The sequence below is a fragment of the Excalfactoria chinensis genome, chromosome 6 (genome assembly GCF_039878825.1).
Source record: "Excalfactoria chinensis isolate bCotChi1 chromosome 6, bCotChi1.hap2, whole genome shotgun sequence".
Lineage (NCBI taxonomy): Eukaryota > Metazoa > Chordata > Aves > Galliformes > Phasianidae > Excalfactoria > Excalfactoria chinensis.
Genome location: NC_092830.1, coordinates 24,436,060 through 24,450,806, shown reverse-complemented (window position 1 = coordinate 24,450,806; position 14,747 = coordinate 24,436,060). Strand labels below are relative to the sequence as shown.

The 14,747-nt window shown below is 38.0% G+C and overlaps 1 protein-coding gene across 5 annotated transcripts in view; it reads right to left on the bottom strand.

Moving 5' to 3' along the window:
* Positions 1–14,411, bottom strand: part of LOC140253955 (heparan sulfate glucosamine 3-O-sulfotransferase 1-like) — a 39,565-nt gene extending 25,154 nt beyond the window's left edge. The window contains exon 1 of one of the 5 annotated variants that reach the window (XM_072340088.1): positions 14,390–14,411. The gene's annotated coding sequence lies outside the window, so the exon portion shown is untranslated. Of the gene's footprint in view, positions 1–11,455; positions 12,394–14,389 lie in introns of those variants that run through there. The other 4 variants (XM_072340092.1, XM_072340090.1, XM_072340091.1 and 1 more) reach the window with 4 other exon arrangements.
* Between the last annotated feature and the right edge of the window lie 336 nt (positions 14,412–14,747).

The following is a 14,747-nucleotide window of genomic DNA, read 5'->3' as shown; positions in this document are numbered from 1 at the left end:
AAGAGTATATACACTGGCACTATATGTTAAAACAGAAAAATAAAGGTTTCAATTTAAGAATTTTAATGTTAAAGTGATATTTAGGGCATGCATACTGTCTTTTACAAAAGATTCACTGTGCTTGAAAAACAAAAAAACAAAAAACAAACAGAAACAAACAAACAAGCAAGAAACAGACAAGAGGGAATTGGCTACTTAATTTAAAAGCAAACAGCAAGAATTTCAGATGTTAGCAGATGTTACTTCCTTACACTAGTCTCAGAAACAACTGAACCAGGAATTTATTTAAGATGGCCACAAATGAAGAGAAAAAGATAAGCATTTACAATAGACAAAAAAATACACCCCACTTTTCAGTCCCAGAGAATTGACCATGGGAAGCATGTGCATGATCCCAAGATCAGTTTCAGGTATCTCTGACGTTATCATGACAGAGTCAGAATTGCCCCTTTGTACTGTGGAAATTTTGTTTTCTTCATCTTACGCTACCTTCAGCTTAAGACAGACAGGGTTGGAAAGTGGCATTTAATTAAAATAATTTCATCAACATTGGCTTAAGGATCTATCCTTTCCCCAGCTTCTAACACTGGATTGGCATCACCGCTATCACATTTTTAGAGCATACATATTCGCCTCTAAGGACTGGCTACCTCTTCCAGGATTTCAGACACCAATTACCAGGATAACAAAACTAGTTTTCCATAACAAGGCTTAACAGTTGAACTGTTCCACACATAACTGCAGGCCAGCTGTTGATTATTCACAGCAGAAAGCTCAGCTTCTGACAGCCAGTCTCAGCCCTGTTGTTCTGATTCAAGAATAAAACCAAGTCCAGAAGCTGCAAAAAAGATTACTGGTTCTTGCATTTTCTGCACCAAGCATAGAGTCTCATGCAGGACAGAGAAGACCATACTTAGAAATGGAGTGCTCTAAGAGCGATCAGCAAGAAAATGAATGGATCTGCGGAAAAAGACAGTCCACTCATATTGATGACATTGAGAAACTGGATTACTACATAAAAAATCCAATGAGAGCAGACTATTAGAGCAGGACAGTATGTAATTTATCACTGGATAATATCACTCAGATAACATCTGAGATTAATGTTACTCATCTGCATTAAAATTTATCTTTCCACTGTGCTGCTTAAAGTTTTACACTCTTTTCTCTCCCCAGAAAGAAGAGTACACCAAATCTTCTTAGATTTTGTTTAGCCTCCACTTTAAGTGATCAACTTCACATGCAGCAAAAGTTAAGTCTGCTTTGGCAAGAAGGTGCAATAGTACTTTTACCTGTCTGCACATTCACTAGCAGTTAATGTGGTTCTATGACTTGGGTAAAGAATGTAACTGTTCTCGGACACAGTGTATCTTGTCAGATAAAAACCTGAGGTCAAATCAGTACACAAAAACTCTACATGCTCAAATTAAATCTAAAATATATGATACTGTCTTAAAACAGATTTCTTAAGAAATAATATGGCCACTGAAATAGAATCGAGACAAGGAAGAAGGTTTCTGTATCTATTGACCCTAAACTGAATGTTTAGCTCAGTTTAAATTTGAATGCTCACATACATACAAAAGTTAACAAACACCAACGACTTCAGCATCTCCAAGTTCAACATGCATACACTAACTTGATGGTAATATGCTGAAGAATTTTTTAGGAAAAAAAAAACAAACACCATGAATTACAGGCACATCTATGTCTTTGGAATCCAGTACTTACAAAGTGTTTCACTTTGAGCTGCAACAACAACAATAATAAAACATCCCAGATCCAAAGTTAATTTATATCTACAGCTGATCAGTGAAAGAACTGATCACCAAAAAAGCCAGATGCTACGCTAAACAGTTTCTTCTGGAGTGTAAGATATTTCTTAACAATAAATGGAATGTACAGTGCAATGTATAAACAAAATTGGGCAAGGCAGAACCCTGATCCTCCCAGTTTACCACAATCCAAAAAGCAGGTAAGCACCCTAACCACTGAATTATTGATTTTGTCAAGATGGCAGTGAACAAGTAGAGTTTTGACTAACTGAAAAATATTTCAGAATAAAATTCTATCCCAGGAAGCACTAATCAAAACCTGCAGCTCGACAGGGTTTGAGGTTCCATCTAGAACTCAGAAATCCATATCTGGGAGACTTAAAGACAGTGAGGTGTGGGGAAGATTAAATAAAAACAAAATAAAAAAATCCAGAGAGACACAAAAATAATATTGTAAATACATGTCAAGGGAACCACAGATAGATATAAAAGAAAAAAGTCTGAAAACAGACTGCTTAAAAGGAAGCTTGCAACTACATTTTGTATACACTGAAAATTCATGTGAGCAAGAATTTAGAAATTAAAAGAAATGTAAAAACAAACCTAAATATAAAACAATTATACTGAATTATCTTCCCTCATCAATACAGAATAAGATGTATTCTAAAAACAAAATAGACGCATTATAAGTATTGGCATTATATATAAAGTAAGGGAAAAAAGCCACCAGGAGGTGGGTAGAACCTACTTCTGCGATACCTGTTTGAATAACACTGAGTGAACCCTAGAAAGAATTGTCCAGTTGTTTCAGGAAGAAACAACTCACAGCCATTCCCATCTCATGGGGCCTTCCTAACTTCATTTCCTTGACAGTAAATAAAAAGGGATCCACTTATAAAGTAGGCAAAATAATTTCCTTATGGCTCTGTACACTGGATTGGAATATTCAATATTCATTTTTCAGAGCTATTCCACTTGATACACATATTAAACAGGAATGTATTAAAGCTAAGTACTTACTCAATATCAAAATTAGTATGCTGGGTATTAAGAACTATAGATAGAGTTATTTGAGACCTGGATACTGAGCCAAACAGAATGTAAAATTCTCATTCTGTGGAATTCTGTAGATTCAGTAGTACAACAAATGTTCCACTTAGAAACATAGATAACTTCTAGATAATTTGGAAGATGAGAAAGAATTTCCCCCCATGCTATTTGTTAAAATACGAAGGAGGAGCATGACAAATCTTTGACAGCCCTGTCTTACAAATGGGATCTCTGGAAATTCCCTTGAATTTGCTTAGGAGTATGATAGAGCATTTCTGTCACAAGAATATTTTTTCAAGGAAATAAAACTTCATAAAAGGGTGGTCAAGCACTGGAACTGGCTGCTCAAGAAAGTGAAGGAATCTCCATAAATACCTCCATGAGAGATATTAGGAAACACATGGATGTGTCACTAAGGAACACAGTTCCTTAGATGGGACTTGGCAGGCCCCACTGACACTTGATGAAGGGTTTTTCCTACCTGAATGACAATTCTCTGATTCTATGAAACAGCAAGATGAAACGATGTTTCAACATGAAAACTCCATCCAAAAGTTTACATCAAGTTCTACTTTACTAACTAACATTTCTCATCTCTTCATGTAAGCATATTTCATTAAAAGTGGTAAAAAAAACCCTCACTTGTTACACACCACAGTTGATTTAAAGCACTGTACATGAGGCATACTGTTCAACAAAGACCCATATTTATCATTGCATTAGATAAGTTACAAAACTGAAACACTCAAAGCTTTCTATATAGCAACTTACCATATATATCTGTTTCAAAAAAGAAATTAATAAAGAAATATCATTATAACCTTATTCTCCTCATTAAGAATCTACAAACAAACAAAATGGACTACACTACTATTTTTCACAGGAACACAACCAACAGCACATGATCATACAGCAGAGTCTCTGAAAATAGCAATACACAGATAGCATCTTTAGACTTACAGTTTACATGTTTTACTCTGTAATCTCAACATTCTTTTTTTCTTATTAAGGAATCTTTCATAGATATATGCAAAATTATCTCTACCAAAACAGACAATTTAAGAACTTGACATTTATTCTCTTCCTCACAAATCACACTATAGCAAAATTGGTGCAGTATTGAAGCAACATTCTAGATTGTCCATAAACAAAATATGTATGATATTACCTGTTTAATGGAAATGTTATCTACTGAATATTAGAGTTTTTACAGAAAAAAAAAAAATAGTGCACTCTAAGAGCACTTCCTTCTAGTACAAGCTAGCACAAATTCAAATATCACCCAGCAAGTAATATAGAGCAATGTTAGATGCTTGTGCATTCCTATTAACTTCTGTTTGATCAAAGAAGCTGCTTCATTAGAGAAGCAAACTAGAATAATTCCTTGGAGTATTACAGCACAACATTCTTTGCATATTACCACATGGGAATTCAAAATAGAAGGGATACAATACTATTACCGGAATATCTGGTTGTCTGACTCTGGAAGAACAACTCTTTAGTGACTAATTTACAGTATTTCAATTTTCTAAAAACCCACACACAATTACAATATCAGCCCCCTTTTCAAGATAAATTTAGTTTTGAATTTTCCATATTCTGTAACTAGTACTATTTAAGTTCCCAGGATATGGGAGATGATGGATAAGCAAAAAACAACAACAACAACAACCACCCAACAAAACAAAAAAAACCAAAAATCCAAAATCTAAAACAAAAACAAAACAAACAACAACATCAACAGCAACAACAAAAACAAACAAAACAAAACAAAAAAAAAAAAACAAAAACACACACACACACACAAAAAAAACAGGCAGACAACGTTCAAGTGAATATATTCAACCTCCATAATTTCTTGTTGAGGGAAAAGTAAAGGAAGAGTGAAAACAACAGAAGCATTCAGCTTTTCAACTACAGAGGTCAAATCTCTCAGTTTTTTCTGGAGTGTGCAGGTATGGATCTTTAGGACCCAGAATTTTGGAGTTAATGTTAGAATTCAGTAGAGTATGAAAATAACAAGGCTTTCCTCTTTCTTCATTCTCCAGCACACATGTCAGGTTTTGATAGTAGAAATCCCAAGAAGCAGAACAGAACATATGCATTCTGGAGATATTTCATTAATCTATGATACAAAGTGATAGAAAAAAATAGCCTGAATGTCAATGATGCGAAAGTGGCCAGAACTACTGCCATGAAAGACTCGACATTTAAAAAAATATAGAATGAAATCAAAACTGTAAAATAGAACTCTGTGAATTAAGTAAACAGATTTAAAAAAAGACACCTACCTAAATTTAGCTATTCATTTACAGAATAAACCAAAGTTAGTATGTGGTACAAAGGAAGCACAACAAAATCACTCGGACTAATAGAATCAAATGTTTGGGGATTAGGTCTTAAAGATGTCTAACTTGCAACTTCAGGAAAAAAAAAGAATTGCTTATTTTCATAATGCATCTTAAGAATTTATCACTAGCAAGTGCCAAAGCTGACAACTGCAAATGATTTTCCGTCTTAAACCAGACAGTGACATCCTTTATTAATGATATGAGAAGCACGGCAATGTTGGAATTAATGTGAGGGAACTCTAACACAAGCTCTTCTTATAGTGAAAATTATCTGTTTTCTTCAGACAAGATAAGGCCAGAAGACAAAACATTTTATTACAGCATTAGTGTATGGCTTATTTTAAGGAATCGGGCTATCAAGAAGCTATCAACACTTAATTCTCAAGTTCTAGTAAAAATTTATTTTAATGTTACAAACTACAGTTTAGCAGGGTTTGCTGCATTTCATTTAATAATATCTGCCTTCTGAATAAAATATTTAGAAATATGGTGTTTATATGGCCATAATTTTAACTAGTTAAAAAGCCAGGGAAACAGATGACAGTTACTTTTAATCTTACTGTTGAAGCAGAACTATAGACCTTTTCCTTCCAGAAATAATCTTCAAGCTCATAACTGCCAACTGATTGCTGGAGGGAAAGTTTGTAGCTGAGGAGTGTGAAAACAGAAGAGTCAAAAAATCCTTCTTTATACATGTGACTTATCTTATACAAAAATGGAAATTAAAACTGACATACTGTTTGTAAAGATTTATTCTGAATGAATCTTTAAAAATTCTCCTTTGTATCAGTCAGCAAATAAATTCAAGGAAAACTACATCTGACTCCATTACCAAAGAGAGATGATGTTATTCAATTTTCCAGAATTAAACTTTGAGTCTTTGTTCCTTAAAAATTAAAGCACATATTACAGAATCACAGAATTGTAGGGGTTGGAAGGGACCTCCAGAGATCATCGAGTCCAACCCCCCTGCCAAAGCAGGTTCCCTACAGCAGGTCACACAGGTAGGCGTCCAGGTGGGTCTTGAATATCTCCAGAGAAGGAGACTCCACCACCTCCCTGGGAAGCCTGTTCCAGTGCTCTGTCACCCTCACTGTAAAGAAGTTCTTGCACACATTCGTGCGGAACTTCCTATGCTGAAGTTTCAGCCCATTTCCCCTAGTCCCTAGTAAGGACAACTTCTTAATGGGTAGAAATGCAAAATTATGAGAAGAGAACCAGTCCAATTTCTTTGCATCTAGAAACAATTTATGCTCAGTATTTGGATTACTTTATTCATTCACCAATCAGGAACAGTCTCTCTCCTAACTGGTATTTTACCACCTATCAAGATAGATGCATCTTAGTGCATATCAAAGATATTTTACTTCAAGAAACTTAAACGTAATACACAAAAGAGTTGTTTAGCACTCAAAAGTACAGTAGTGGGGAAAAAGCATTTTATACTATTTGCATTTTCTGTAGGTAACATGCAAAATTTTATCTAATAACTGGAACTTTCACTAATTCTATGAAGGGAAAAAGAACTTCCTCTTACCTTTCCAAGTTAAGCACACATCCAGAGTAAAGAGGAACACCAACAAGAAAACAAAACAAACAAACAAACAAACAAAAAAAAACAACCAAAAACACAAGAAAAAACAATTGCTTTTCTGAAATTCAGATGATGCATATGCACTTATATTGATTTTGGAAACTGAGTTGAAGGCTTGAGTTGCAAGTCAGCACGTGCCCCTCTTTCATTCCTAATTATTCATTTAAAGCTATGACCAAAGAGAAAAAAATAAAGCAGTTTCAATATTTTAAGCATTACCTTTTGCAAAGTTCTGTAAACATAAAACCTTCAGTTGATAAAAAAGTTCCTTTTCCTCACTCTTTTATGCATACACACACAAAGAAAATACAGCTTTTGAGCCAGAAGTGGTTATACTAGTGACTTCATAATCTAACAGAAAACTCTATTCAAGCAACACTGAATCAGTTTTCCTGAGGCAAAACAACTTGACTATAGACCACACTTAAACAGTGCACTGAATATAACCCTAGAAATGTTAAGCTTAACTTACATTGAAGGTAGTCCACTGCCTCATCTGCTGGCAGAGGAGATGTGTGGCATAACATGAGTATATATGAAATACAGATGCAGTTTCGCTCGCCACTTGCATCAAGCATACGCTTAAAAACCTTTGAATTCTTCAAACTTAAAGTACACTACTCATTAAACTGAATGAAAAGTCACTTAAGCTTTGTGAACTTCAGCCATTGCCTGGTTAATTCAACTGAATTTCACAATAAATTTCAGATCTTCACATGTCAAAATCCCCACATCAAGCCCATGGGCTCTTTTGAGCCATTTAGATAGGATGAAAGGTAGAAATTTACCAAGAATCTTTATAACACCAGCAGAAATCTGTAGGGTTCCACACTTAATAAATGATGAGTAGATCCAGAATGGTGAACTAGATCAAAGCAGAGGGTAGACTGGCAAGTACACAATGTTCTGCTTAAGTGTGGTGGTAGAAAGAAACTTAGGCAATTGTTATCCTGTACGGATGGAATATATCCTTCAAAGCATGGAAGTTCTTTTTATTTAAAAGGTAATCAACAATAAAGAGAACCATTCAGGGAAGAGGAAAAAAAAGAAAAAAAAGAAAAAAAAAAAAAAAGCAACACAAACCACTGAATAATTTATCATAGTTTAAAAAAGAAATAAAAATAAATATCAATCTGGAACAAAGGAGTTAGCCTTTAATATTTTCTTTTAAATCAAAGGAAGTCTGAAGTTCAATCTCTCCAAATTTCAGCAAAGAATTTGATACAGCATCACACAGTAAATATTAACTGAGTTGGAAAAGATAAAGGTATAAGAAAAACAAAGTAGATACAAAACAGATTATAGGTAACATAATGAATAAAGTTTTAAAATCTTTGTTCAGACTGATTTTATGTCATGTGCTCTTTTGTGAACTTGGCAAAAAGTAGAGACATTAGTTTAAAAACTGGAGGTTCTAACCATCCTACAGTAGACACTGCAGAATCTTTGGTATCAGTGCATTAGAAACTGGAAAACAAATTCTTCAAAGTCACATAAGCACAAACAACAGAATTTCTACAATTACATGCCATCTAAGCATTTCAGAACAATATGAAAAGAGAAGTCACACCTCTATTGCAAGACTTAGTATGTACCTGTAGAACAAACTGTCTTCACCAGTATCTGATAAGGTATTTTCAGTTTACCAAGGAAAGCATTAGCAATGTTATTTAAGACTTTTGGGAATCACTTCAGGAGTACAGTGTTAAATTCAGGTAAGATATGTTCCGAATTCAGGAGAACCAACCTACCAGGCTCTGAGTCTTCCTATCAAGTTTTACTCAAGCTAAGAGGTGCTTGCTCAGAATTCTTTGATCTTAGCACATAAAAGCTGTGAAAGACACATGATCAATGTTTATGGTTTATTGAAGGCTACACACCAAGGAGTTGTCCTTAAATAACAATATAGAGACTCTGCAAACTAGAATCAAAGAATGTATTTAGGCTGCAAGTTAAAAGAAACTTCTAAACACTGGGAAAGAGGTTTTGAAACTTTTTTTTTCCAGAAAGAACAACAGGGCAAAGTACTTGAGTAGCTCTAAGAGAGACTGTGGCCAGTTTATGGCTGGGATTAGATAGGGCTGTTTCCAAACAGAAAAGCCTCTTCTGCCCTGAATTGCTATGATGAAGAACTATTCTGCTCCCCTACTTCCCAGTAAAGTTCAACTGGGGCTATGATAGGGCTAAAATTAATGTTTGATGTTTAAGAGAAAACAGTCTTAAGAGACTTAACATCCTTCCCTGCTACCTTGCATGTTTTTTTTAGAGTATTTTATCAAAGTGGATAACTAAAAGCTGTCCTTGAAATCAAAAAATTTAATCAGCAACTGAACAGAGCAGTGCACTGTAAAGATACCAAAATTATACTGCCTTTTTTGGTCTTCATTAAATATTTGTCATCCATGCTAGTTTTCTGCTTACTATATGAATATCCAAAAAAAGAATTTGACTGTACTTCACACACTTAAGCCTAAAATTCTGGCAGCATCCTTTTTGAACTGAAGTTGCTATCTGAAAACTTCACGTAAGTTTCTGCTAAGACTTACAGCTAACCATCCCCCTGTACAATATACATAATTTGACATTAACCATCAAATGACCCACTCAGAAGTTTTTTTATGTCAAGAGCAGCATGTCACCCAGAAGCAGCCACAGAACATAGTTGTTCAACAGCTGCAGGTATGGACCAGTTGCCAAATTGTTATTTGGATACCATTAAGAGAATATCAAGCAGGGCTGCAGTCAGCTACCTCTGCTCCATGCCTATGTCTATAAATAAATGTGCAGCGTTATGGGTCCATGACAGAAAAATACGCTCAACCTGTTGCGAGTGTAGAAAAGGCAGGCAAGACTGCCATTCACTGAACCTACCATACCCACAATGCATTGTATCAAACACAGTCATGACACTGTACACACTGTAACTTGAACCACACTTGAACTTGAGCTCAACACAAGTTTTGCTGCAAATCTGTACAAGATTGGAACTTAAGCAATGTTCAAATCCCTAATTTTTTATTTATTTTTTTTTTTAATTTATTTTTTTTTTTTCCCTCAGAACTTTGGCATTATCCATGTGTAATCTAACTGGCCACACTGCTTTGACTATTAAACAGAGAAAAGATATTTTTATTTCAGTGCTATCTCAGACCAGTAAATGGGAAGCATTCCCTACACTTCAGTCACTTTGGGGAATTCACCACATCATCTCCAGTTAGAAGAATCAGAAAAAAAACAACCCCCCCCCCCCCCCCCCAAAAAAAAAAAAACAACAAACAACAACCAAACAAACAAGAAAACCCCCGCAGATCGCTCTCTTGTTCAAGTTCAAGAATAAAGCCAATGGACTCCACCTTTACTGACTGTCATTTGATCTCTAACATCATCATCAACATCTTTTTTGCTCCCTTTGTTATAGACTGAACAGAGGATTCCACCTTAAATGATATAAAGTGATATATATTTGACTTAGTTCAATAACAGCATGCAGTACTGAAGCAAATGGAATTGACAGAAAGAGTCCATACTCCCCTCTCACTAGTCTCCATTTATACTTGTGCTTATTTTTCGTTCCCTTATTCTATAGCTGTAAAGCTATTGCAGGACAACTTCGGACAGTCTGGTTTTTAAAGTATGCAGTTAGCTTAGCTCATATGTTCTTTCTTATCTCTTAAATTTCTGGGTTAGTAATAGTTTATCTTCTTAGTTAAGCTCCTTTTCCCCACATGCATTCACACTGCTAAAGTAAGGCTACAACTGATGAAACTTGCAAATCACATGTGCCACTGCTATCAAACACAATCTCCCTCCTACCCTCACTCTGATGACGTGACTTAATGCAATCAGCGGTCTTCATCGACGACACATAATGTCTTTCTAATTATAAAGCAGTACTTTTTCAGGAAAAATAGAACACAATAACATTTGCTATTTACAATATTATCAAAAATATACTAGAATATAAAGATAATTAACCTCAGTGTAAATTAGTTCAGAAATTACAAAGCCTCAGTCTAGTTTTGCCAGCAACAAAACTACCCAACTATTGCAAAATTCACTTGTGCCACGAAACTAAATGTTAATAAATTCTACAATATGAAACCATGATCTCATCACTTTGAAAACCCCTTTTCCTGATTTATGATGAAATACCTGCCTCAAGAATAAGTACACCTAACTCCAAGAATCTTACTGAACAGTAGGTCGCCCCAGTTGATCTTCACTAATGGTCAAGTGTCAAGAACTGTTCTGGTACCAGCTCACATGCAGAAAACAGAACTCTTGGAAGCAGCTCATCACATTTTAACCATTTTCTCAAAGGATGGAAATATAGCAGATATCACACAGATTTTGGCCTCTGTAGTTGAGAAAGTCAGCACTCAATATAAGTTGTGGTCTCCCCAGATCAAGTTTTCTCCCTTCCATATGCCAGAATTTTTTACAAACCAAAAGCTAAAAGTAAAATATAGCAGTCTGGTTATTCTAAGTCTTCCCATGTAAAGCAAAAATAATCTAAAGCATCATCCTCACACTGCCAAACACTTCCAAGTCTGCCAGAGATCTCAGGCTGTAACATATAAATCATTACATGTTCTGACAGTACTTTCCAAAGGAAAATCCGCCTTGGAATTACAACAAACAAGTACAGTTTAGCTTTAAATGAAATGATGTAGCTTTTATCTGACCTGAGTTTCAGTCTTTTCCTAGTGGGAAATATAAATTCAGCATTTGGATACATAATCCTACAGCTCTCAGAAGCCGACTCCACCAACAACACTTTACATGATTTATAGCTCTCCTCCAGATTCAGATGGCAAGTCTCGACGGAGCAGGTGCAACGGGGTATTTCTCCTTCGCTCGGAGATAATTTCCTCGCATGTAAATTAATTAGCGAGTCTTCATCACTCTCGCGCAAGCGGGGAGCACGAAGCTAATGGATTACCAGCGGTTAACGTCTCGCTCGGAGCGGTGACCCGGCGGGCTGCCAGAGGGAGGGAGCTCCGTGTCGTTACTGCTGAAGCCACAGCGTTTTTGACAGCGTCAGCGGCGACAAAAGTGAGCCCTGCTCCCGCAGTTATGCCGAGAGAGCGCTACATCGGCAGGGGAAACGTCCTCCGCGATACCACGAGCGTTTCTGCCCCCACCCGGCAGCTTCAATCTGCCCCGCCAGCACCGTGCCCCCACCCGCAGCCCAGCCCCTTCCCCGAGCGCCGGGGAATGAGGAGACGAGTCCCGGCTCCCATTACCTCCTCCGGAGCCATGGAGAGCGCTGCGGCTGCAGCCGCTGCCTCGGCTCCGCGCGGCTGGCGGAGATTTCCTCACTCCCTCACCCCGCCGCGCTACGCCGCGAGCCGGCGGCACAGCCCGCTCCGCATAAATGCATTAACAGCAGCCCCATCATGATTAATTCATCAGTCCGGTGACCAGAGAAGGAGGCACGCCGAGCAGAGCAGGGCTGGGAGGGGGTGGGAGCGCGCAGCTCCCTTCTCCCAGAGTTCAGAACCGCTGCCCGAAGGGAGCCGCCCGCTCGGAGCACCGTCGGCGCTTAACGGCCGCAGCTCGCACACAGCGGCGACTACGAGCAGCGAGTCGGGGCGCAGGCAGCGCGCAGCAGCTTCCCGGGGAGATCCGCCACCTCGCGGGGTTACAGCAGCGGTGACGGACTAAGCGTGCCCGCAGCCCGGCAGACGCCCTGGCCGTGGAAGGCGACCGCGACATGCCCGAGCTGCCCACTGCCAAGGAGAGACGGGCAGCGCAAGAACCTTGAGGGCAGAAATGCCGCTTAACCTCCGTGCGGCAGCCGACACTTCAGTACATCACTAGTGTGCTACAAGTAGCTCAAACCCTCCAGCACGGGGAAAACAACCGTCCAGCCAATTGCTAGAAACAGCCCTCTGTAAGTAACCTCCTGCTGTGCGCACGAGGGCTGCTCCGGCCCCGCTGACTCCTCGACTAGTTGCCCAGCACCATTGTGGCTGATCACAGGGCTTTCCGAGTTCCTTTACATCTATTTACTTAGTCACACTGGACCTGGAGTTCAATCGCAGTAGGAATAAATAAGCAAAACTTTGACTTTAAGGCTTTTGGAATAGCTGTTAAGCAAAGATCTACAAAAAAACATACTGACATTCCTCTGTTTTTCCACTCCATAAACACATCAAAGCCACATGGCCAGTAGCCCCTGTAGTACTGCTAGTTACACATAACGTACAACACCAAGAGGCGCTTCCTCTTCCAGCCTCATGTCTTCCTAGGCAGCTCCACAATCAGGCAATTAAGATAGTGTAGAACAGATGGTTCATCACCTATTTATTACTTCCTTACCTCATCCACAAACCAAGTTTGCCTACCTGTTAGCATCTGCATGCTTCAAGGGACTCCATTTGAATAGATCACCAATTCTTTATTGATCATGCGCCAGGAGCAAAAATTTCTCCTGTCACCTCTTGTGAAAGCAAGTATTTTCAGCCTGACACAGCTATATATAGAGATTCCTGGGTATCAAACAGAATTCATAAGCTGCATGTAGAGAGGTCCCCCAAATTGTCACAAATCCTTCATTAGATAATCATTCAAGCTGTGTGAGGAAAGGAAAATGTTATTTTTTCTTTCCCACTATGCTGTAGATTTTGTATACAAGTAACAAGAGTAATTACTTGCAACTCCACAGCTGAGGTTGCATTGTGATTTGCACTTACAGCAGGACTGAAATCTCTACGTTTCATACTTGAATGATTACAGTTACACTATGCATTCGATACAATAACACTTGAGAATTACAGCTGATTTTTCTTTTTCTTTATAAAATTTGTTTACATCCTGTAGAAAGAAAAATTAATTGCCTTCTTTTTCAAATGTTTCTTATTTTCTTCACATCTCTGAATTCTCACAGCATTAATTCTGAGGTTTCCCATATATTATAAGCCATTCTTACTGTAAGCTATGAACATAAGTAAAGCCAATGCTGATATTTGAACTTTTAAAATCAAACACACTGTTACCCTGTTACTTGACACAGCATTTTTGTAGTTTGCAAAATCGTGTAAATTTTGTTACTAGTTTTAATCTCTCCCATTTAAATAGTTGCCTGTATCAAGATGCTTGCTTCCAGCCATTTAGCATTAAGCTGGAAAAGGCACAGGTATTTAATTTGATGGGTCAAGAAGCAACACCTAAATCTTGAACATGTATTCCAGATAAACATGAGGAAGAACTTTACTGTAAGGATGATGGAGTGCAGGAAGAGGCTGCCCAGAGAGGTTGCAGAGTCTCATTCTGTGATTATATGCAAGACCCATCTGGACACATACAGGTGTGACCTATTACAGGAAAACTGCTTTAGCAGGGAGTTTGTCTCAATGATCTCCTGAGGTCCATTCCAACCCCTTCAATTCTGTGAGGTAGTGGATAGATTATCAGTGTGTTTGTATGAGAGCAATAAATGTACAGCATAACTGAAGGGTAGAGTTGAAGAACCTGTATGGCTATCTGTAATGCTATAATGTGATGCAATCATAGCAGGATAGCCAAGTCCTAGACAACTGCAAGTGAGGATAGATCCAAATGCAGCAGCCATTCATAGAGAAACAAAGAAGAAGAAGGAAAAAAAAGCTGCTTACCCTTAGAATGCCTCACATACGCAGTAATCTCCAGCAAGTGCCTACACTGCCAATCCTTAAATGAGATCTGGGAAGGGGGTGGATCCTGGCTCCACACTTTCTGGTCACTCAGGAACATTAGTTGCACCTGAGCTCCCTAGGGTTGGCTCTGCCTTCCTACCCAATGCTCAGTCACTTTTTCAAGCTGTGACAGTATTCCTACTACATTATCCAAGTGAAAATCCATGTATCTGCTGTATTTGATCTCTTGTTTACAAATGGCTTAAGGCCATGAATCAGAATAAAATCAGCACAGCTAATTTGGCATGAGAGAGGACCTATTTTCAGCGCTTTTCACCTACTTTAAGCATCTTTGGAA